The following is a 22,203-nucleotide window of genomic DNA, read 5'->3' as shown; positions in this document are numbered from 1 at the left end:
TTAGCAGAAACACTATATTTGGCACAAATCTTATGAAATAGCAGAAATAGTATGATTTAGCACAAATGCTGTATTTAGCACAAATCTCATAAAATAGCAGAAATAGTATGATTTAGCAGAAATGCTGTATTTAGCACAAATACTGAAAAGCAGCAGAAATGCTATGACTTAGCACAATAGTAATAACCTAAATAGAAAAATTGGAAAAGCAAAATGGACAGCTGAAAAAATCCTGAACATGCTAAGGGTCTCTCAAATGTAATTGTTAAATGAAAAAAAACCAGCAAAAAAAAAGTATAACAGTCACACAATCACAAATATGTACACATATGGAAACACACAAGCACAGAGAGACACACAGGATCAAATTCAGTCAACCAGCCTAAATATATTGAATTTAAATCTTACAATAAGATGCTCCCATAAAAAGGCTCTCTCTCTCTCTCTCTCTCTGTCACACACACACACACACACACACACACACACACACACAAGATCCAATTCAGTCAATCAGTCTAAATATATTGAATTTAAATCTTACAATGAGATCATCCCATAAAAAGGCTTTATCTCTCTCTCTCTCTCTCTCTGTCACACAAACACACACACACACACACACACACACACACACACACACACACACACAAAAGATCCAATTCAGTCAACCAGTCTAAATATATTGAATTTGAATCTTACAATGAGATCATCCCATAAAAAGGCTTTCTCTCTCTCTCTCTCTCTCTCTCTCTCTCTCTGTCACACACACACACACACACACACACACACACACACAAGAGCCAATTCAGTCAACCAGTCTAAATATATTGAATTTGAATCTTACACTGAGATCATCCCATAAAAAGGCTCTCTCTCTCTCTCTCTCTCTCTCTCTCTGTCACACACACACACACACACACACACACACACACAAGATCCAATTCAGTCAACCAGTCTAAATATATTGAATTTAAATCTTACAATGAGATCATCCCATAAAAAAGGTTTCTCTCTCTCTCTCTGTCACACACACACACACACACACACACACACACACACAAGATCCAATTCAGTCAACCAGTCTAAATATATTGAATTTAAATCTTACAATGAGATCATCCCATAAAAAGGCTCTCTCTCTCTCTCTCTCTCTCTCTCTCTGTCACACACACACACACACACACACACACACACACACGATCCAATTCAGTCAACCAGTCTAAATATATTGAATTTAAATCTTACAATGAGATCATCCCATAAAAAGGCTTTCTCTCTCTCTCTCTCTCTCTCTCTCTCTGTCACACACACACACACACACACACACACACACACACAAGATCCAATTCAGTCAACCAGTCTAAATATATTGAATTTGAATCTTACAATGAGATCATCCCATAAAAAGGCTCTCTCTCTCTCTCTCTCTCTCTCTCTCTCTCTCTCTCTCTCTCTCTGTCACACACACACACACACAGACACACACACACACAGGGAGAGAGAAGTAAGTTTCTAGCTCAGTCAAGCAGCCTGGGAGCTGCTGAATTTGAATCCACCAATCAGAGAGCCTGTGCACTTTTTCCCGCCAAAACAGGTGCACGCAGCACAGAGAGACACAGGATTTTTACTGTCTATTTCTCATAATGACGACTCCCCTCAAACAAATGACCATAATTTACTAACCGTAGGGGCTAGAACGGTCATTCTTACACCCTTTTTTATCAGAAGAGATGGGGGAATCTTAAAGTGTTGACAATTTATCATTAAAATATGAATTATTAAAGATATTTGACTTCTAATGCACCATAACTGAGTAGAGCAAAGCAAAAACTGCCTTGACTTGCCCTCAAACAACGCTTTCTAACTCTAAATCTATTTGGAGTATCAATATCATTCTTTCACCGTAAGAGACAGCAGGCTTTGGTGAACAATCATGGAAATTTTCAGGTCTCTGTGGAAATCCATTAAAAAGATATGACGAGAGAAAAAAGTGGTTCATTTCCAGAGTTTGAAAGCTGAAGAAATCTGAGCGAGGGACAAATTTCCTACCCTCAAACAAACGTAATTCATGGCCAAATGGTAATAGGTGAGAAAAAAAATCATACACTGTGAGCGTCAGGAGTGTCTGAAGATATATTGGCACAAGCCTCATGTCTTAACGTCGCTTTGTTAGGGAGATATGACGATTCGAATATGCCTCTCATTACAGAAATCCAGCGGTGATTTTGAACAAACTCTCCATCGACTTTCTATGGAGAGTTTCCAGACTTTGTGTTGGTCTGAGGAGATTTGCCAAAATTCTATAAATCCCACAACAATAATAGTAACATTTTCTGAAAGCCAGCAAAAATACCTACGTTTTGATGTATAAATTGTGGAAGTGGAGTGAAGATTGAGCAAGTAGCAAGAAGTTGTTCGGACATGAAGAGAAGACTGCAAAACTTTCAGTGGCACACTGAAAGCCAAGTGCATAGCAACCATAACAACGCATGTATTTTGTGAAAAATCACAAAAATGAAACTCAAAACTTAAAGAGGGATAAGATGAAAACGGTAACAGATATGAAAAAGCTGAATCATTCATGAATAGCCCAATAATTTGTGAACATTTTAAAATTTGAATAGTTGTTCTAGGCGAAAGTATGAGAAAGTAGTTAAGTTTCAAAAACAAGCAAGTTTTAGCAGAATTGCTGAAGTTTCCCATTCATTTCAATGGGACAAATTAAAGGAAAAAAGCTTAATATTTTAAAAAGTATAATAGTTAAAAATACCAAAAGTCATAGCGCACATTAGCAGAAATAGCAGAATAGTTTAAAATTTGAACGGTGAAAATCGGCTGAAAATTGTGGAAGTAGTTAAGTGCCAAAAAAACTACAAAAGTGGCAACTAGAATAACTAGAAAAAAATTGCATTTCCTGCGAAAATGCTGTGTGGATGCTGGAACGCTGAAGCTGTCTGCTGAAAATAGTTGAAGATAGCTGAAGAAGCTGAAGAAATTAAAGTCAGTGTTTAAAAAGTTGTTGAAATTTTAATAACTTTGCAGAACAATATCAAGTTAACAAAAATGCAATAACTTAGCAGAAATGGAATAACTTCGAAAAAACATAATTCAGCAGAAATATTGTAGTTTACCAGCAGCTACAACTTAGCAGAAGTAGTGTAACCTAGCAGAAATAATACAATGTAGCAGAAAATTAATAACTTGGCAGAAATGTTACAACTTACCAGAACTGCTATAATTTTGCAGAAATGTAATAATTAGGCAAAACTGGCAACAGATAATAGTTGAAAACGCTGATTTAACCTCAAAGTTACTCATTTAACTGTGAAAAATTACCAGAAACATTAGAAAAGGCAAAAAGAAAAAAAAGAAAAGACAGCAGATAAACTGATGTGGACTAAAACCAAGGTAAAATTGCAGAGTTTACACAGCTGGTGAAATGTAAAAATTGCACCAAAAAACAATCAATCAATCAATCAATCAAACAAACAAACAAACAAACAAACAAACAAACAAACAAACAAACAAACAAACAAAAACAAACCCCCCCCCACAAAAATCAGTTAGGCAATAAATGCACAAGATGCTGCAGTCAGAGATAAATACACCCAAAAATAATGTTAGTGAAATGCCAAAGAGTGGCAGAAAGTTTAGAAAGTATAAAACCCGTAGTAGAAAAGTAGAACATTTAAATATTCTTTTTTAGAAATATATGATACCAAATATTTACCCAGTTGTTTCCAGTGATTACAATAATGGCATACAGAAATAAAAATATCATTTGGGACAAACAGAAAAATATTAATAGAAAATGCAAATCAAATAAATCTAAATATACAAACAATTGAAGCATCTGTTGGAATTGTGAACATATCCTTGTTTGCCATGTTTATGTTTATGACCCTAAGATGCGCAGACACATGATAGGCTATTAACTGCAAAAATATATACATATATAAACAGCAAATGAGAGCCAAAAATATATCCTCTGATTTGCTGAAGTTTTGTGCACATACCATTTGGCAAGGATAAACAACATGTTCCAATGCCACATTAAAATTTTAAAAGCTTCTTTTTTTCAATTAGTTTAAAGTTTCCTGATTTGACGATAAATATGGTACCAAACTACAAAATAATGTCTAAATGAAGTCCACATTATGATATATTTCAGGTGTCGAGTCAGTCACACAGCTTAACAATCGATGCACATATTTAAAGAAACAGGGATCAAATAAAGAACATTGTTGTGGAATAAATAACAATGAAAAGTAATCACTGCCCTGTGTTAGAGAGTGACTTATGATGAGGTATTAATTGGGTTAACTTTACCTCTAACAGCTTTTCACATAGTGCTGTGACCAGGATGAAATCCATCATAAAGTAACTGTAAACAGTAGAACCATTAGAATGAATGTTATGGTTCTACTCTGATCAAAACTCAAGTCAGCTGTGTGACCTGATATAAAATGATAAAGAGTAACACATATAAATGGATGTGACCTTCATAAACTTTTCAAAATGACTTTATATGTCTGACCCATTATCTATATATATTAGAGCAGATGTGGAAAGCCACTGTTAGACCTAGTCTATACTAATGTAGTTACTGACACCCCATACTAAGGCAGGATTCATACAAACACACATTATTTATTCTCTTAAACACTTTTTCACATTTTGAGATTGTGTAATTTCCATAAAGAATACGTGTAATGGTTCAATAGATATAGTTATTTAAATGTCCATAATAATCACATGATCATTTTTGTACATCCTACAATTCAAGATTTAGAGCTGTGTGTTTGTATGAATTCAGCTTGCTATACTTATAGACTTAGATATATTAATCCACTATTAACCAAAACAAGTTTCATTGTTTGGGTAAATAGATTGGGTTTGTTCTACAAAATAATTATTCAACAATAAAAAAAAAATAAAAAAAAATATATATATATCTGCACATTAATCCAGAGTTCAGGTTCATATGTCTGATATTGTTTGTTAAATCCGGTGACACAAACACAGTCAACAATTCATTGCTAGAGTGACATTTGGTCCTTTTTACCTTCGACCAATGATATTCTGGTTACTTGGACCAGTTTAGTATTAGCTGTCACAGAGGAATGTTAACCATGAATCCAAAAGACAAAACTGAAAAAAATATGTTAATTACAAACATGTTTTTGCTTTGTAAAAGTATTGAAACTACATGGAAACTGTCACCTTAAAGCCTCATTGTAAATAGCATCACAAACAGATGTTTTCCACACAGTTAACAAAGCTCCACCACATCCAATCACTGCATATAAATCTAAAAGAAAACAAAAACAAATAAAAATAAAATAAAATTAACACAAGGGAAGACTTTTGATTTAATAACTAAGCTTAAAATAAGTGTTACCTTTGAATATTTGTGGGAAAAGTCTGATGCTACCCCAAGAATACAAAGCCACACTGGAAACGATGACAGGCTTGCAGCCCTCTGTCTTCCTGGAGTGAGGTGCCTGATCAGTAGAAGTGAGTTAACAGAAGTCGGTGTCTGTAAGAGCGGTCAAACACTGATACTCTGTCCACTTGCATAGAGTCTAAGAAGCTGAAATGCAGGCACACAGGACGAGCTTGTTCTAAAAAATACAGAAAAGGGAACATTTTATTTGTGTTAAGGCCTAAAAACTACAAATAAGTTATACAATGAATAATTTTGAAATACCTTATAGGTGCTGCAGGCCACCAGACTCCAGAGCAATCTCACACTCACATGATGGTGAGGAAAGACATGAGCTCTGCAATGAGGTTTGAATGTCTCAGTTGGGACACTGAAGAACTCAGAAGACAGCAATACCTGCACAGAGAGACAGAGTAGAAAAAGCATAGATTTGTAATCCATAATGTGAATTAAAACTCAAAAAGTGTCAACAAGTATAATCATTTGAGTGTGGAATTATTTATGCAATAATCAGGATTTAAATTAATTAATTGAATTAAAAGCACTGACATTTTATCTTTATCAAAGATAAAGAATTGTACCTCTCTCTGCTCTGAGGATCACTGAGCATCTCTGACAGGAAATACAGTTTCCTCAGTATGAGTCATCATTGGTGGTCTCAGAGGTGTGTAGTGTGGCAGCATGATGATGGTCTCCAGATCAGGCAGGAGGTCAGGTGATGGGTGTGTCATCTTCTCCATTGAAGACACACTGGTATGGCAGTTCATAAAACAGCAGTCTCCTTGTGGCATGTAGTTATCTGTGCAGTCCAGCACTGATGGATCAGGTTTGGCTCAGCAGTTCACGAAGATGGTGTTAAGATGTTGTTTCAGCTGAGGATGGTGAAGTTTGAAGGTTTTGCCACAAAGGAGACATGACTGTGTGTGCCCTGTCTGAAAAAAATAAATCTACAAAACATAAAGTGCTGCTACCCACCCTCCCCACCCACCCATCTCAGCCCCCAAGTATCTATGTAATGCTGGTATGGGGTGTAAGTTACTGAATCTAATTAGTTCATCAGAAAGCGTGGGCTACACCTAAAGCCCACACTTTCTGATGTCTTTTTCCAGCTGCTCAGAAAATTCTGACTTGGCCTTTATCCACCCAAACCCAAACCCACCCAGATAAAGGCCAAGTCAGAAAATGGATGCAGAAACTTTCCATGTACTTCTAAATCAGTTTTTATACATATTCTGTAAGCTATAAAAATATTTTTCTCTACATAATGCATTATTATAGACATCTCTGGTAGCCTAAAGTTAGTTTAAAACTTTTGACATTTTTTACCTCTAAAATATAAGCAAAAACTCATTCATCCCCAAAACGTTTGATTCTACAAAATTTACTATAATCAAGAAAATGTAATTGTCTGTATTTATTCATGTGACCCATAATAAATACCTGCATTTATCTGGGATTTATTTATTTACTATTTCATATTTCAAAGCCCTTGAAGGGGAATGTCTCGTTTGTTGAGATACATACGTCAGAGTAAAAAAAGTATCAACAAAGGAGATGACAATTAACATCAATGAAAAAATGCATTTTAAAATAGTAGATTTAGTCATTTAAAACATGAGAATAAAAAATAAATGATGTCCGTTTAATACTTGTTGCAGCATATTTCAGATCTGAGGTGCATGATAACAGAAGGCAGATCTCCCTGCTCTGCATGAAGTACAGCCATGATTTGATAAAATGATTAATAACATTGCAATGAGAAAGGTTTGATAAATTGAAGGATGGTTTTCTTATAGACAGAGCAGGGAAGCGAATTTTTGGGAAGCCTTCCATTATCAACAAAAAATCTTTTTCATACTCTACAATCAGTAAACTCTGTAACAAACATGATCTGTAATTGTTTCAAAACTCACCAGACGACTTCATGATTGGCTGGAGGACAGGACACAAAACACAGGGTTGTGGTAACTGTAATATGTCCTCAGGACACCTGAATAGAGACTGTGCTTTGGATGAGAAATGAAAATGAGGTCAAGCAGGGTGTTCTTGTCTGTAGTGACAGAATTGATCAGCTGTGAATACCCTCTCGACTGAAACTGCTCCAGAATCTGTTTTCTTCCACTCTGTAACTGGTTCTCATTAAAATCTCCACACACAATGATTGGGTGACAGTCCATTATTTCAAGAGAATCTAAAAGACTTACCAGGTTTTGCATGAATGGTGTCAAACTGTAGTCTGGAGGTCTGTACACAACCGCAATGAGCGCAGGGAATGGAGCCTGAACCTTCAACACTAAGAACTCAAGATCAGTGACATTATGCAGATACTGTTTTACCTGAACCTGAAAATGATTCCTCAAATACACAACAACTCCACCACCACTTCTGCTGGCCATGTGAGGAAAGTTTGTGTAGGACACATGTCTGTTGCGTTTGAACATGGTGTAGCCGTCCAAATGAAGACTGTCTGCAACAAAGGAGCCTTGGAGGTGAGACTCAGTGAGACACAAAACATCTGCTAAACACATTTCATGATGACTCTTGATGTCACTGATGTGAGATGGTAAACCCTCTGTATTGTGATGGATCAGTGTAAGAGTGTCAGGTCTGCTGGCTGTTTCTCTGACCTGGAGAAGAGGCATCATTTCCTCAACACTGGCTTGTCTCATGGTTTGGAGCGCTGCAGTTACCTCGGGATTGGCGTAGATCTTTTTCTCATCCAAGTCCTGTAAATAGAGTCCACTGAGAGACGTCACCCTGCTGAGAGCAACATAAGCCATACCTGGTTCAAAAATGTTCTTCATTGAAACTACAGCTGTCTGTGTTGTAAGACCCTGAGTTTTGTGAATTGTGCAGGCAAATGCTAGCTTTACAGGAAACTGTCTGCGTACCGCCCCTTTAAACTTCAGATTCTCCTCTGATCTCTCAATGTAAACCAGATCATCAGATGCTGCATTAGCACTGCGGTTGCTTCTTACAGACTGCCGGTTGTCCATTCTGAGCCCCAGTTTAATTATGCGTCCATCATTTTCAGATCTTACCACCTTTATCAGTATACCAAAAGCACCGTTGACCAAACCGTTTAGTATGTCCAAGTTTCTGGTTAGCATCACTCGAGCTCCTTCAGCAACGTTCAGAGTGTCGGGTAAATCATTTTGAGCACCTGTAAATGGTTTGTCTCTTCGTGCCATTCTGCCTGTACGTTTATCCTTCTGGAAATCGTCTGCAGTGATGATTATAACGTTTGAATGAAGCTTCTTCAGGGTATCTGTGTTATGGGATTCCACATTCTTGTTGGTGGCATAGATGTGTAAGACCTCGATTGGACATTCTTCTGGTGCAGTCACAGCCTGTGACAACAAATCTCTGTCGCACTGAGAAAGCTCATCTGTCTTTTCTTTCACTCTAATCCTGTTCAGCATCTCTGCAAAGGCCACATCATCTTTCTGACGCATGATCTCAGTTAGAGTGATCATCTGAAAATGTTCCTGCCATAGGTCAATCTGTTCTGGATCGTAAACGCAGAGAGGTTTAGACTGTCGCACTGGTGGCAGCTGGTAAAAATCTCCAACAGCTAAAACTGACATTCCACCAAAAGGTCTCTGAGTGCCTTTGATTTGTTTCAGTCTTGCATCCACATAAGCAAAAAGGGGTTTTGAAACCATTGAAATCTCATCAATAACAATAATTTTAGCATTCATAAGCTCAGATCTGACTTCATCCAGTTGGTTACCAAGTCCTTGAATGGGTGGTTTCAGACTCCTGGGTAGTTTCAGTAGAGAATGTAACGTAGAGCCATTGATAGAAAAAGCTGCTGTCCCGGTAAATGACGTCAGTAAAACAGTTGGATTTGATATGTCAGCTTCTTCTGCATTAGCAGGCAGTCTGCTCAGGATCTTTGATGCTTCAGAGTGAATACATTTAATCAGATGTGACTTTCCAGTTCCTGCACCACCGTTGATATAGAAGAAAAATGGATCTGGGTTCAAACCACAAACGCGCTGAATACACCAGTCTCTTATAGCATAGAACACGCAGGCCTGCTTCTGGTTCAGATTCTGATACATTACACGTACCACAGCTGGATCGACTGCTGGTTGTTCTCTGATGGCTCTGATCTCTGTTACAGCATCAGACTGACGACTGTAGTCGGGGACATTCTCCTGTTCGTTCTCATCATCAGAATGTCTCTCAGGAAGATTCTCATCACATTGCAGCCTCACAACTTCAGATTCAGGAGCCAGATTACACCATTCATCAATCACAACGTCCCTGTTTTGTTCAAACTCTTCCAGTGCACTCTCAATATCCTCAGAGTTCTTCTCATACTTGTCTTTATTTCTCTTCACAACCCTTTTCACAGACTCACTGTGGTCTGAACATGGAAGTCGTACACAACCTGAGTTGTAGAAGGACTGATAGGTTTGGAACCCTTGTGGTTTCAGTTCCTGCTCTGATCTGTGTGGAAGGTAAAGTCTCAACAGTCGTCCATAATATTGCTCAGGATCTTTTTCTTGTGAACAGTGGTAATACCTGATTATAGCTGGTTTATCATTCTTTCGCCTTTGTACAAATCCAAGCTGGTTTAGAAGAGGAAGCACATCTTTTCCTTCATTTGGACCACTCACCAACCGGCACAAGGCAGCAAAATCAGCCAGGGACATTTCCTCATATTCTGGTGTCTCAGGTCTGCATTTGTATTTATCACTCAAACTTGTCATCCAAATATTACAACTGTCGTGTGTTGTGCTTTCCAGATAGCTCATGGGGCGACTCATTTTTACTGGGTTATCATCTGTTGGTACAAATACAACACTGCGGGAACATTTTTTCATTTTTATGCCACAGACTCGAGTCACACACTCCTGTGCACTGATTTCTCTCTTTTTTGAATAAGCCTGCATCACAGCTCTCATTTCATCACATTCATTGACCGTGTTCTTTGCAGAGTTATCAATAACTGTCTTCAGGTATTCAGAGAGGCCAGATTCTTTCTTCGTTATATATTTACAGAGATATTCTATACATGAATAGGCATTCAAGATTAATGAGACATCCAAATTCGCGTTCCAGGCTTCAAGCAGGTGTGGGTTGTAATTGTTGATCCAACAGTCCTTTGGGTCACGTTTCAAAATCAGCGCCGTTTTCTTGTTTATGTCTTGCAGGCATTGCTCATACTCATTCATTGTCAAGTTGCATCGTGACAGAATCTGCTCTATGGTGAGGGAAGCAGCTTCAGGTTCCTTCAGCAGGTTCATCAAAGGTCTGAGTTTGGCTTTTGCAGCTTCAGTGTCTGAATCCTCATCCTGTCTTGCAATCATTGTTCTTGTGGCTGGTGGTTTTGGAAACCCAAATCTACAACCAGAGTTTACACTCTTAAAGCATGTCTTTGTATGGTTTTTGCTGTGCTGTTGCAGTTCAGTGACTTTTTTGTGCAGTTCAGGTTGTTTTTCTGGATCAGGGAGTTGAGCTGAGATGTATCTGTCCACAAAGTCACAGACAGTTTGGTCATCATCCACATCTACTTCCACCTTTTCTCGAATCCACAGCAACATGTGTATATGCGGACTACCTCTGTGCTGGAACTCAACTCTGTAAAAGTAATCAATGATTTCACCAAGGGGCTGTGCAGGAGAAAAAAGCAAATCTCTGAACAAAGCCTCAACACGCTTATCAAACATTCGCATGGTGGTAACTGGATTTGATCTTAGAATTTCACACTTTTCTGACCACTCCAGGGCTTCAAAATCAACCTCTTCACCTTGCTGTCTCTTTATTGCTTGAATCACTTCAGGCCATCTCATCTCAGCAGCAGAGAAAGTGACAAAGAACTGAGGTGTTCCTATTTGACGAACCATACTGAATAGATCTTTGGTGGTTTTCTGCCAGTAAGCTGGAGTTCCTCTGAGTGGCTGCATAAATCTGATTGCATCTTTATTTCTTACCAGCTTCTCTACTTCTGTCTTACTTTGTAACATTCCTGATGTGATTTTCCGTCCATCTTTGGTCATAGTTTTACCTTTCCTTAGCTGTATTGTCATGCTGGAATTAGCCAAGTGTATTTCAGTGACAAACTGTGAGAAAAACAGGTAATTTGTATCTTTAGCAAATCTTGCATCAATGTTGAAAAGCCTTGACTTGAAGTAAGCACTCGGTGTGAGTTTAAGACGTCTCTTTTCATCCAGTGTATTCTGACCGTTAGGAAACTGCACAGGAAATGCCATGGCTTCCAAATGAGGAGTTCTGAAGAAGCTAACAGGATTGTTTCTTTCTGCAGGCGCCACACAATATGTGTTATCAGTGAAACAGAGAATCTCTTCTGAAATGTCTAAAGGCTGCAGACAACTTTCTAGAGCAAAACCTCCATTGTTCAAATCACTTTCTGGTTCCTCAGGATTTTGTTCCTCTGGTTGTTCATCACAGGATTGCATATCAATATCTTGTTCACTTTCAGACTCAGTTTCACACAAAAGGGCATCTTTTTCATAGTTGTCAATTTCCATTAAATCTGCTTCATTATAATCATCACTTCCCATGCTGGCTTCATCACTGCTGTCATCATCAGGTAACGTTGGATCACAAAGCAATGCATCATCTCTGATAACAATATCTGTGTACTGTGGATGAATCTGTTTCAGTTTACGCAGGGCTTGGATCAGTTTAGACCAGGTGACAGTCTGGAACAGCTGATGGCCTTTGTAGCACAGTCGTCTTTTCAGCTTGATCCTCATTATCTGCGATTGGTTTCTGAGCCGAGGTAAACAGTCAACTGTTTGTTGGACTTCAGATGGTACACACACCACATTACCACGTATGAGTCTTTGTCTACCTTTTGGAAGAGGAATAATCTTAGCAAATGGTATGCATTTGGAAATTAGATGTCTCTCCAGAATGTTGAGATCACACAGTTCAGCTGGAATATCCTGCAGTTCTAAAGCATTGACAGCAGCAAGCCTTGGCATGCGTCCACTTTTGAGGGAACTGTGACACGTGTGACAGATATACTCCTTCTTTCTCTCAACAGGAAAGCTGCACTGATCATTACATGCTTCATCACACACATGAACAAATTTACCAGTTAGACACTGCTGAGCTACAGTTTGGTGTTTTGAGTAATTATCTCTTTTGCAGATTTTCACCTGATTAGGAAAAGAAGCTTTTAGACAAACAGTACAAACATACGATGGTGCTGACTTAATATTTGATCTGAAACAAGATATGGCCTCATTCATTAAACTGTTATCTGGATGACACTGTAAACTTTCAGCTGGTTGATGCATCTGTGAGTATTTTCTTTTTATTTTCATTGCACATCTGACATTATGCATCTGTCTAAAAGACAAACTGTTCCAATATTTTACTCTCATTCGTTCTCTCATATTGTCCCTGTGTTGCTGCTGAAATATTCTCTCTTTGCAATAACGTCTAGTGATGTAGGATTGTTTTTTCTGTCTAAATTCTTCACTTTCTTTATATAGGTTAGAAACATATGACCTCATGTAAGCTTTATGTTTCTCTCTGAATTCATCACAAGTTCTGTATATTCTTCTTATACGTTCTTTCTGTTTTTCTTTGAATACAGGAGAATCTCTATATGCTCTTGTTATACGTTCCTTCTGCTTTTCTCTGAATACAGAAGATTGTCTATAACATTCTCTATATGTTTTTTTCATACGTTCCTTCTGCTTTTCTCTGAATATAGGATTGTCTTTATACATCCTTATGACATGTTCTCTTTTTTTCTCTCTAATTTGAGCATTTTCTTTATACATCTTTCTCATATGCTCTCTCTGATTCTCTCTATATTTAGCATTTAATTTATACAGATTATTTTTGTACACACCTTTTTTCTGTCTGTGATCAGTATCATTAGACTTTCTACTGGAATTTTTTTTCTTTGCCTTAAAGCTTTCACTGGAAGTGTATATCTGCCTTTCTTTCTTTTTCTGATTTTCCTTCCTTTGTGGTAGTTTTTGTTGGGCCAATAATCTTCTCCTAATTTTTCTCCTTTCCTGTTTATTATGTTTCAACAGTTTAAGTGAGAGTTCCTGTGTTGTCTTAGTTGAACAGGAGGAAATGTTTGAATCATTCTGAGGAACACAATCTGATTTTGCCTGAGTGTCTCTCACAGAAGATGCAGATGTTTCATTTTCAAAATAATCAGAAGGACAATAGTTCATCTCAGCAGCAGCTGTGTCATTGGAATAATCCACTCTGGATGACGTCACTTTAGTGGTTAAAGTGTTGGTTCCAGTTTTCTGTGTCTGCTCGGTGGATGTTTGGAAGTTTAATTCATGAACAGTTTCATTGAGAACTGGTTTTGGAGCACTTTTAGCTGTTTGTCTGTATTCAGTGGTTTGATTAGCATCTCTTTGATAAGCAGCATTTTGACTGTGAAACTCGACAGGCTGTAGCTCATAAGTGCAGGTTGGTGCGATGCTAAACATTTGGTACAAGCGTTTGATCCTGTCAATCATGCTGTTAAGATGTGTGAATTTTAACATCACTGCATTTCCACCACTTACACCTAGCGACAATGGCATTCCTGTAGACTTACGTGGGTGAGGGTCAAAATATGCGTTTTCACCTGAAGTCAGCCTGCAAACTGCGATGACTGTTCCTCCCATGACTAGCAAAGCGTAGCGAACGTCTGAAGCCAAACACTGTAGTCCCTGTTCAAGGCTCAGAAAATGATCTGTACCATCAAATGTGCCGTAACGAGCAAACTGAGACTTATCCACTTGATACTCGTGTCTGCGGCTGGTGACCACTGAGGGAAGCTCATCACAGGCTAGAAACACGCTGTTCACAAACCTCTTTCTGGCATCTGAATACACGGCATGGCCTTTGTCCAACACACGGTTTAGATCTGCTCTGGTAATGAATTCATCCTCGTCTAAGAATGACAGGAAAACCAAACTGTTCGCCATGCATTGCTGATTCCGGTACTTTCCATACTTAGCAGAGGCCTGGCTTCGGGACGCACAGATGCTACTCACTCGTGGACGACTTTCACTGTTTGTAACCTGTACATGAGACGGTCCTGGAGTTTCTCCATCATGCTGCGTTTGCACAGTTACCTGGGGTTCAGTCTGGATTATCTGCTGTACTTTAGCATTTGGCACAGACACTGATTGTACACCTCTCTTTACCACATCTGAATAAGTGACTGTGGCTGTCTGAACACTGCTCTGCACTTCAGGACTGGGAATAGTTGTAACAGACACCTTTACCTGCTCACCGCTCTGAGAAACATTTACCTGTTCTTTCTGCTTTTGCCATCTAAGCTTCTGGGACTGCGACCTTTGACCTTTTCTCGGCATTTTATCGAAGTACAAACTGAAGCTTATATGTATTTATACAAAGATATAAACAAAACTCAACCTGGAAACAGTGAAGAACTAATAACTCTTCAAGTTAGTATTAAATCTGAAAAAATGTCAATATAAATATAAAAATGTTCCAATGTTTTTATCAATATGTAAATAGATGTAAAAGGTTGACTTTAATCCAAACTCCTAAAAGATATTCAGTTCTTGAAAACACTTGGCTCAGTTTTATTGTAGCTTTTTCCAAAACAGAATATTTTTACTTCTGATATTTTAACCAGACTTGTTAATGACTAGATCTTAGCTTCTGTAAAGGGATATACAGAATAAATCACAATAATCAACAGGCTATAATAAAACTTTTAGTTTTTAAGTAGACTTTGTGTAAATCTTTCAGATATCTAAAATGTAAAGCAAATATAAACAGCTGTGGTGATGTGGTGATCAGATGACAGGCAATGAGGATTCTTCAGCTGGATGTTCTGCAGCAGTCAGGAAACAGGAAGTCTGGGTCCTCAGGGCAGCTTCTCGATGGCAATTGTGTCTGAACACTTACACTGAGTAACGAAAATGGGTTTGTCCCTAAATAATAATAGTATAACCCTACTATAGTCAAATGTTACTGACAATGAAACAGACTAGCAAAATGTATCTGAAGTTATCTAATTTAATATTTTTGTGAATACAGCAGTCTGAATGTGTTGTATAATATAACAAATTTATCTTATTACAAAAAACCTTTAAGGTGTAAATTTTATATAATGTATCAAAGTAATTGCACCTCTAAGCCAAACTATCAGTGTTTATTCCAAAGTGTTCCAAGTAAAAATTAAAATTACAAATCTACAGCTGTGTAAATAGTTTCTACTGTACTGTAATTCTACTATTGTAATTTCAACTTTCTACTTGTAATTTCCAGCAAAAAGACTGGCTGTGAGAGAGTTTAACGATAGGAAAGGAGCAGTGAGAGCAGAGACCTCTCAAAATTCTGTAACAGATAGATGAAGTACTGGTAACTTCAATTTCCCAAAAATTGGGACCATGTCAAAACTTGATTATTCCAGTCAAAACTTGATTCCAGTCAAAACTTGATTCCAGTCAAAATTGGATTCCAGTTAAAAACGTGATTTTTGATAACTTAGATAGAGCTTGTGGGATAGAGTGAAGCAAGATAGAACGGCTTGTCAAAATAGATCGAGTGGGGAGAGTGATAGGACAGACTGAATGGCTGACAGAGGGAGAGAGCTTCTGCAGCAGGTCACCTGTAAGACAAAAAGGGACTGGAATTAGGCATATTTCCAATAAACGTAGCTTTCCAGTATTTTTCAGACAATAAGGCACACTTAAAATCCTTTAATGTTCCCAAAAATAGACTGAGCGCCTTGTGTATTCATTCTGGCTGTGCTTACTGACTTCAAACCAATTCTATGTGGGACACGGTGCTGCAAAATCTCTCAAAATGTTATAGTACAACTTTGGTAAGCTACCGTAGTTAGGAGCCTCGCGGTGTAATTCACACTGTGCTTGAACATAATATTATGCTGTGTGTGTGTGTGTATAAGGACCTGGCAACTATTAAGAGCCATGCTTACGAAGCAGGTTTCAAACTGATCAGCTCATGAAGAATTTGATGGATTTGTGGAAGAGGAATAAACTGAAAAAGTGAATGTGTCGTTCTGTATTTTATGTGTTACAACTGAACAATGTTGCGGATTATTGTGAATGAATTGAATACAGCTTGACTTATCTGGCTGTTTTGTTTGGCTTAATGTACCTTATGTTTAAAAAAAACAGACCCGTTCATTGCCCTTATGCCTTATAATCTGAAAAATACAGTGCATATTGCACTGAATGACAATGATATAATGACATTTTTGCATTCTGTTAACACAATAAAAACAGTGTATTGACTGAAACCAAGATGTGCTGCAACAGTTACTGTAAATATTATATGGTCCAAACAAACCTACACACTGACATTAGAGCAGTCAGTTTCTGGCTCCCTGCTTTGCATTAACTCAACTCAAATTTACTGATTCACTGGCCAAAAAGAACACAGATCCTTTCTCACATTTGCCTAAAAACATCTTGATGATCACCAAGAGCTGTGCTGACTCACTGCACTAAACTGAGTCTCCTACAGTGAGAGACGAATTTCAGAAAAACACCAGCATTTAAGTCAAACATGATGCTGTTACTGTGATGGTCCACAGTTCCTTTACTACTTCAGGACCTGCATCATGCCGTCAGGACCTGAGCTTCAGATTAATCATACTTGGGATTCACAGCAGGAAACTGATGAGTTGATCCAAAACACACAAGGAACTCTGAATGAAACAAAACTCTTGGTGCAGACTAATCAGATTCTGGACTTCAATGAAATTGAGAACTTTACATGACTTGAAAACCGTATATTGGACCTTAATGAAACAAAATCTGAAAGTAGAGTTGTCCAAAATCCCCCTAGTAATGCAAATCAGTCATTAATAGTTACTGTAAATGCTTGATGGTACTTCTTGCTATCAGGACTATTAGACTGGGTATTAGACAGCAACATGATTTTACATTAGACCAGGTTGTTCTGGTTTGATTTTCTGTGCTTCATAAATAAAATCATCACTGTCAAACTGCTTTTTGTATTGATCCAGGTTATCCTTGTTAGATTATTTAAACATTTAAACGTGACAAAAAAAACATAAAATAAATCTGCAAGGAAGAAAGTCTTTTCCCAGCACTGGACCTCAGACAAACCTTTACTTACCAGACTTGAGACGATCAGATCAGCAGTCTAAAGAAAGGAAACAATACATCAGATCACTGTTTAATGATTCAGACAGTTGAGCCTCTTCACACACAATCCAATTTACTGTGACATAAAATAACTAGTAAAATCCTCAATTTCTTCAAGCTTTTATGAACATTAGCTGCAGAGTCTCACATGGCTATAACGTGTAATAAAAGCATTTATACTACAGAAGTGCAAAGAATAGGCACCAATATTTGTTGGCACAAATGCAGGATATACCTGTTGGAAGGAATATTTATGTATTTTGCAATATTTCCCTTTTTGCCAACATTTCTATTTAATTTTTAAACACACTGTATTCACTAAATAATTAATAAACTAATTTTAACTTATAGCATAAATAGAGAACACACTGACTTTAATATACCAAACACTGTGCACTCACAACTCTAGTTCTCTTAGTTTTTTTCTCATTGCTTAAGTGCTTAAAATCAGACATAAATGGGCTATTAAATTTCAGGGACATTTTCAGGGACAGTCAGAGGTCCTGTGTGGGGGCTTTGCTGCTTCAGATTACAAATCCTGACCATTTGTTTTTGCCCATCAGTAAATGGATGTCACAAAAAGCAAAACTAGTGTATGTAAATTATCAGACATGCTATACAATGACAGTGTCATATTGCTTCAGTTATAATCACTGTTTACTTACCAGCAAAGGCAAAACCAAAGATCTGTTTCAATCTGTGTAACAAAAGATAAATAACAAAAATACAGAATGAGACAACTCAAATCAGCGTCAGTCAATACTGCATTACTTTCGGTAGTCAAAAAGAGTCAGTTAACTTCTGTGTTTACTACAGCTGGAATACAAACAACAACTGTCCTCTGTTTTCTTTTTTCTACACCATATTAAGGATAACCATGTTCATTAAAGGTAATATGTGGTTTCATCCATTTGCAATAAGCCACACAAGTTTCTTAGTCATGTTAAACTCTAATAGTCTAAGGAGCTTGGAAAGAAAGTGTCTGGACTTCTTCACTGAAGAAGCTTCCCAGATGTGAAGAGGTGAAACGTCTTCTTGAAGTACAATGACCTGAATGACTGAGAACCATCACAGTCATAATGCTCTAATACTTTGCTGCTATTAGATAACGTAGTCAATATCATAAGCAATTATTTGCTACATGTATCACTGCACACTTTATCCAATGGTGACATCACAATTTCAAAGTATGCAACAATCATAAATGAAAGCTTGAATGATATATCTGTTTTTTATCTGGTTTTAACATTTGAGGTGGCCTACATTCAAATTCTGCTGCCTAAAAATATTATCAATTGCATACACCATCATTTAGTATAATACATGCTGTTGTTTTAAAACAAATATCTACATTCTATATTAATAATATTAATGGCCCACTGCTGCATTTTATTTATTTGTAGTTAGCCCTTTTTGTTTTTAATTTCATTCATATTCCATAAAGACAGAAGTCCCCCAAGACCTCCAGATTTTGGTTATATTTAAAAGTAGGCCTGCACAAACAAAAATTTGTTAAACAGTTCTTAAGAATTAAAAAGTCAACTCTTATGAGGGTTGTTATTGTTCTTACATTAACTATGTGTTTTATCCTCAGTCTCCCTTCCCTTAATTAACCTGCAACACAAGACACACGCGCATACAAGCACGTGACTCTTTTTCTCCCGCTGATCAGCCAGAGGCTCCTATTAAGTCGCCACACCTGGTGCTTCAGCAGTTATTGGTTCTAAGATGGCGGTTAAATACCTTTACAACCTGAAGAATGAGCCTGTTTTAACCTACCTACCGATTTGTGAGGAGTAGAACTAACTGCACCTTCTGTAACAGTCTCAGAAACACTAACACACCAAATGAAGCTAATAAAACAATACTAACTGTAGTTTACAGTCAAATGAACCGTCTTCATTTCACACTGGAGCTAGGCATTAGCATTGGGTTGTTAGCCTTAGCTCATAAAACACTCCCTTTAATAATACAACTTTTTACTAAAAAAGCATTCATTGTGTTACTTTAATCAGAGTTATACTTCGACTGGATTTATAAGTCACTAACAAAAGCTCGGTAAATCCCTCAAACAGCTTATAAACATTTATTTACAGAGAAGAGAAGCAGAGAAGTAGCTCTTACCGCAGCGATGGGGGAAGTGGGCGGAGACGTGCGAGTGAGCCGGAGTCAAAAAAGAGGCATTTACTGGTAGTGGGATATCCCGCCAGTACAAAAAGTTGGCATTGAAAACGTGAAAAATATATGTAAATGTATTATTATATGAGATTTATTTGCTACAGAAAGAAACTAGCAGAATTTGAAGTATATAAATTGAATAAATATTCCAAACAGGATTATTAGAATTTAAAATAATGGTTAAAATTCATTAATAAATATTAGGTTATTATGTTAAAATGTAATATATATTAACACATTTATTTAACTGACAGGATCAATAAGAACAGTCTTCTCCTCAACACCAATACCAAGGAGCTGGTGATGGAGTGCACAAGACCTAAAAAAACAGTGCAGGACAGTCTGCAATGATGGGGAGTTAGATATTGTGCAGAGCAGATGAGGAGGAAGTTGTATTCTAAAATGGAGAACAAATAACACAGTCACCTAAGCATCCTCACAGGACAGCAGAAAGTACAGTAACAGGTTCCTCTCACTGAGGTATTCTGAGCTAAATGGACTTGGCACCACTCGTTTACCTGTGCTACAGTGAGGCAAAGGTGGTTGTCTCCAACAAGGCTGTGTTCAGCAAAGGCTTTAAAGACCACCATGCAAAGTATAAATAAATAACATAGCAGTTATACTTAGTCTTTTTACAGCAGCCCTCTCTATAAACGTACATTTATCATATAAATATAACTGTTTTAACACAAATACTATATTTAGCAGAAATATTATGATTTGGCAAAAATACTATGCTTTGGAACAAATACCAAGATTTGGCAGAAATACTATGAGCAGTAATAATATAACATAGTAGAAATACTGTTATTTTGTGGAAATACAATGCTTTGGCACAAATACCATGATATGGCAAAAACACTATGATTTAGCAGAAATACTATGATTCAGCAGAAGTACTAAGATGTAGTAAAAGTACTTTGATTTAAGAGAAATACAATTATGGAGGAGTAATACTTTAAAATGGGAAAAATATTGATACACACACACATACAGAGAGCCTAAAGGGAACAGTATTTGTTCAATGGAGTGTTAACAAGAATCTGAGGTCCATATTAGAAAAGCTGCTAAAATCATAAAACTTTGCAGAATTGTAATAAATGAACAATATGACTTACTTGTCTGTGATAGTGTATTAATTTGTAGGGGGGAAAAAAAATGTTAACCAAGGTGGAATTGAACCCGTGATCTTTGGGCTGCCGAGCAGTGTCATCACCAACTGCGCCACTGGGAAACAGAGCAGTGGCTTGGAAAATGGGGAGATGTACTGTCAGACTTAGATCGCGGTGAGAGGCGTAAAACGCCGATTTTCGGAGTTACAATATGTCGTGTAACTCAAAAACTAGGTGGAATAGAAGCATCAATCTTCTACTGGGTGAATCAGCGGACTTTGGTGTACTTTGACTGCGATTTTCATAGCTCTAGGTACCTCCGTCGCAGAGATATGACGAGAGAAGAAACAGCTTCATTTTCAGAGTTTGAAAAGTGAGAGGAGGACAGATTTCCACCCCTCAAACAAACGTAATTTATGGCTCAACAGTAAGATGACTGTAAAAACTGCTCCACTTTGATTCAACAGAAATACTATTATGGAGGAGTAATACTTTAACATGGGAGAAATATTGATACAGACACACAAACATACACATACACAGAGCCTAAAGGGAACAGTGGCTGTTAAGAGTCTGTGCTTGGTATATCTAGGTCAGTTAAATTAGCTGCACCTGCTGTAATCAGCCCTTACACACACAGACACACAGAGAGGTATAAGTTTTCTGCAGTGTATTTCTCACATTCAGGATTCCCCTCGAACAAATGGCCATAATTTCCTAACCGTAGGGGCTAGAACGCTCATTCTTACACCGTTTTGTTCAGAAGAGATGGGGGAATCTGCAGGTCTTCTTAATTCAGAGATAAAATATAAATTATTGAAGATATATGACTTGTAATACACTGTAACTGAGTAGAGGCGAAGCAAAACTGCCTTGACTTCCCCTCAAACAACGTTTTGTAACTCTAAATCTATATGGAGCATCAAAATCATTCTTTCACCGTAAGAAACAGCAGGCTTTGGTGAACAGTCATGGGAATTTTCAGATCTCTGTGGAAATCCATCAAAAAGATCTGACGAGAGAAAAAAGTGCCTCATTTCCAGAGTTTGAAATCTGAAGAGATCTGAGCAAGGCACAAATTTCCTACCCTCAAACAAATGTAATTCATGGCCAAATGGTAATAAGTGAGAAAAAAATTCTTGAATTGTGAGCATCAGGAGTGTCTGAAGATATATTGGCACAAGCGTCATGTCTCAACTTTGTTTCGTTAAGGAGATATGACGATTCGAAAATGCCTCTCATTAGAGAAATCCAGCGGTGATTTTGAACAAACTCTCCATTGACTTTCTGTGGAGAGTTGTCAGACTTTGTGTTGCTCTGAGGAGATTTGCCAAAATTCTGTAACTCCCAC

The 22,203-nt window shown here is 37.5% G+C and overlaps 1 protein-coding gene and 1 long non-coding RNA gene across 3 annotated transcripts in view; one reads left to right on the top strand and one right to left on the bottom strand.

Moving 5' to 3' along the window:
- Positions 1–22,203, top strand: part of LOC106097336 (myomesin-3-like) — a 49,515-nt gene that overhangs the window by 8,181 nt on the left and 19,131 nt on the right. The gene's annotated exons all lie outside the window — the stretch shown is intronic.
- LOC112845579 (uncharacterized) lies at positions 14,985–20,270 on the bottom strand. Of its 2 annotated transcripts, XR_003218422.1 has the most exons (3): positions 19,687–20,270; positions 17,534–18,259; positions 14,985–15,323 (listed from the first exon to the last, which is right to left on the bottom strand). It is a non-coding gene; the product is annotated as an uncharacterized LOC112845579 (long non-coding RNA). The 2 variants fall into 2 exon arrangements; XR_003218421.1 differs by lacking the exon at positions 19,687–20,270 and having other exon boundaries at positions 17,534–19,474.

The sequence above is a fragment of the Oreochromis niloticus genome, unplaced genomic scaffold, assembly GCF_001858045.2.
Source record: "Oreochromis niloticus isolate F11D_XX unplaced genomic scaffold, O_niloticus_UMD_NMBU tig00007942_pilon, whole genome shotgun sequence".
Taxonomy (NCBI): Eukaryota; Metazoa; Chordata; class Actinopteri; order Cichliformes; family Cichlidae; genus Oreochromis; species Oreochromis niloticus.
The sequence above is the reverse complement of the archived record's forward strand: the minus strand, read 5'-3'. Positions and strand labels throughout refer to the sequence as shown.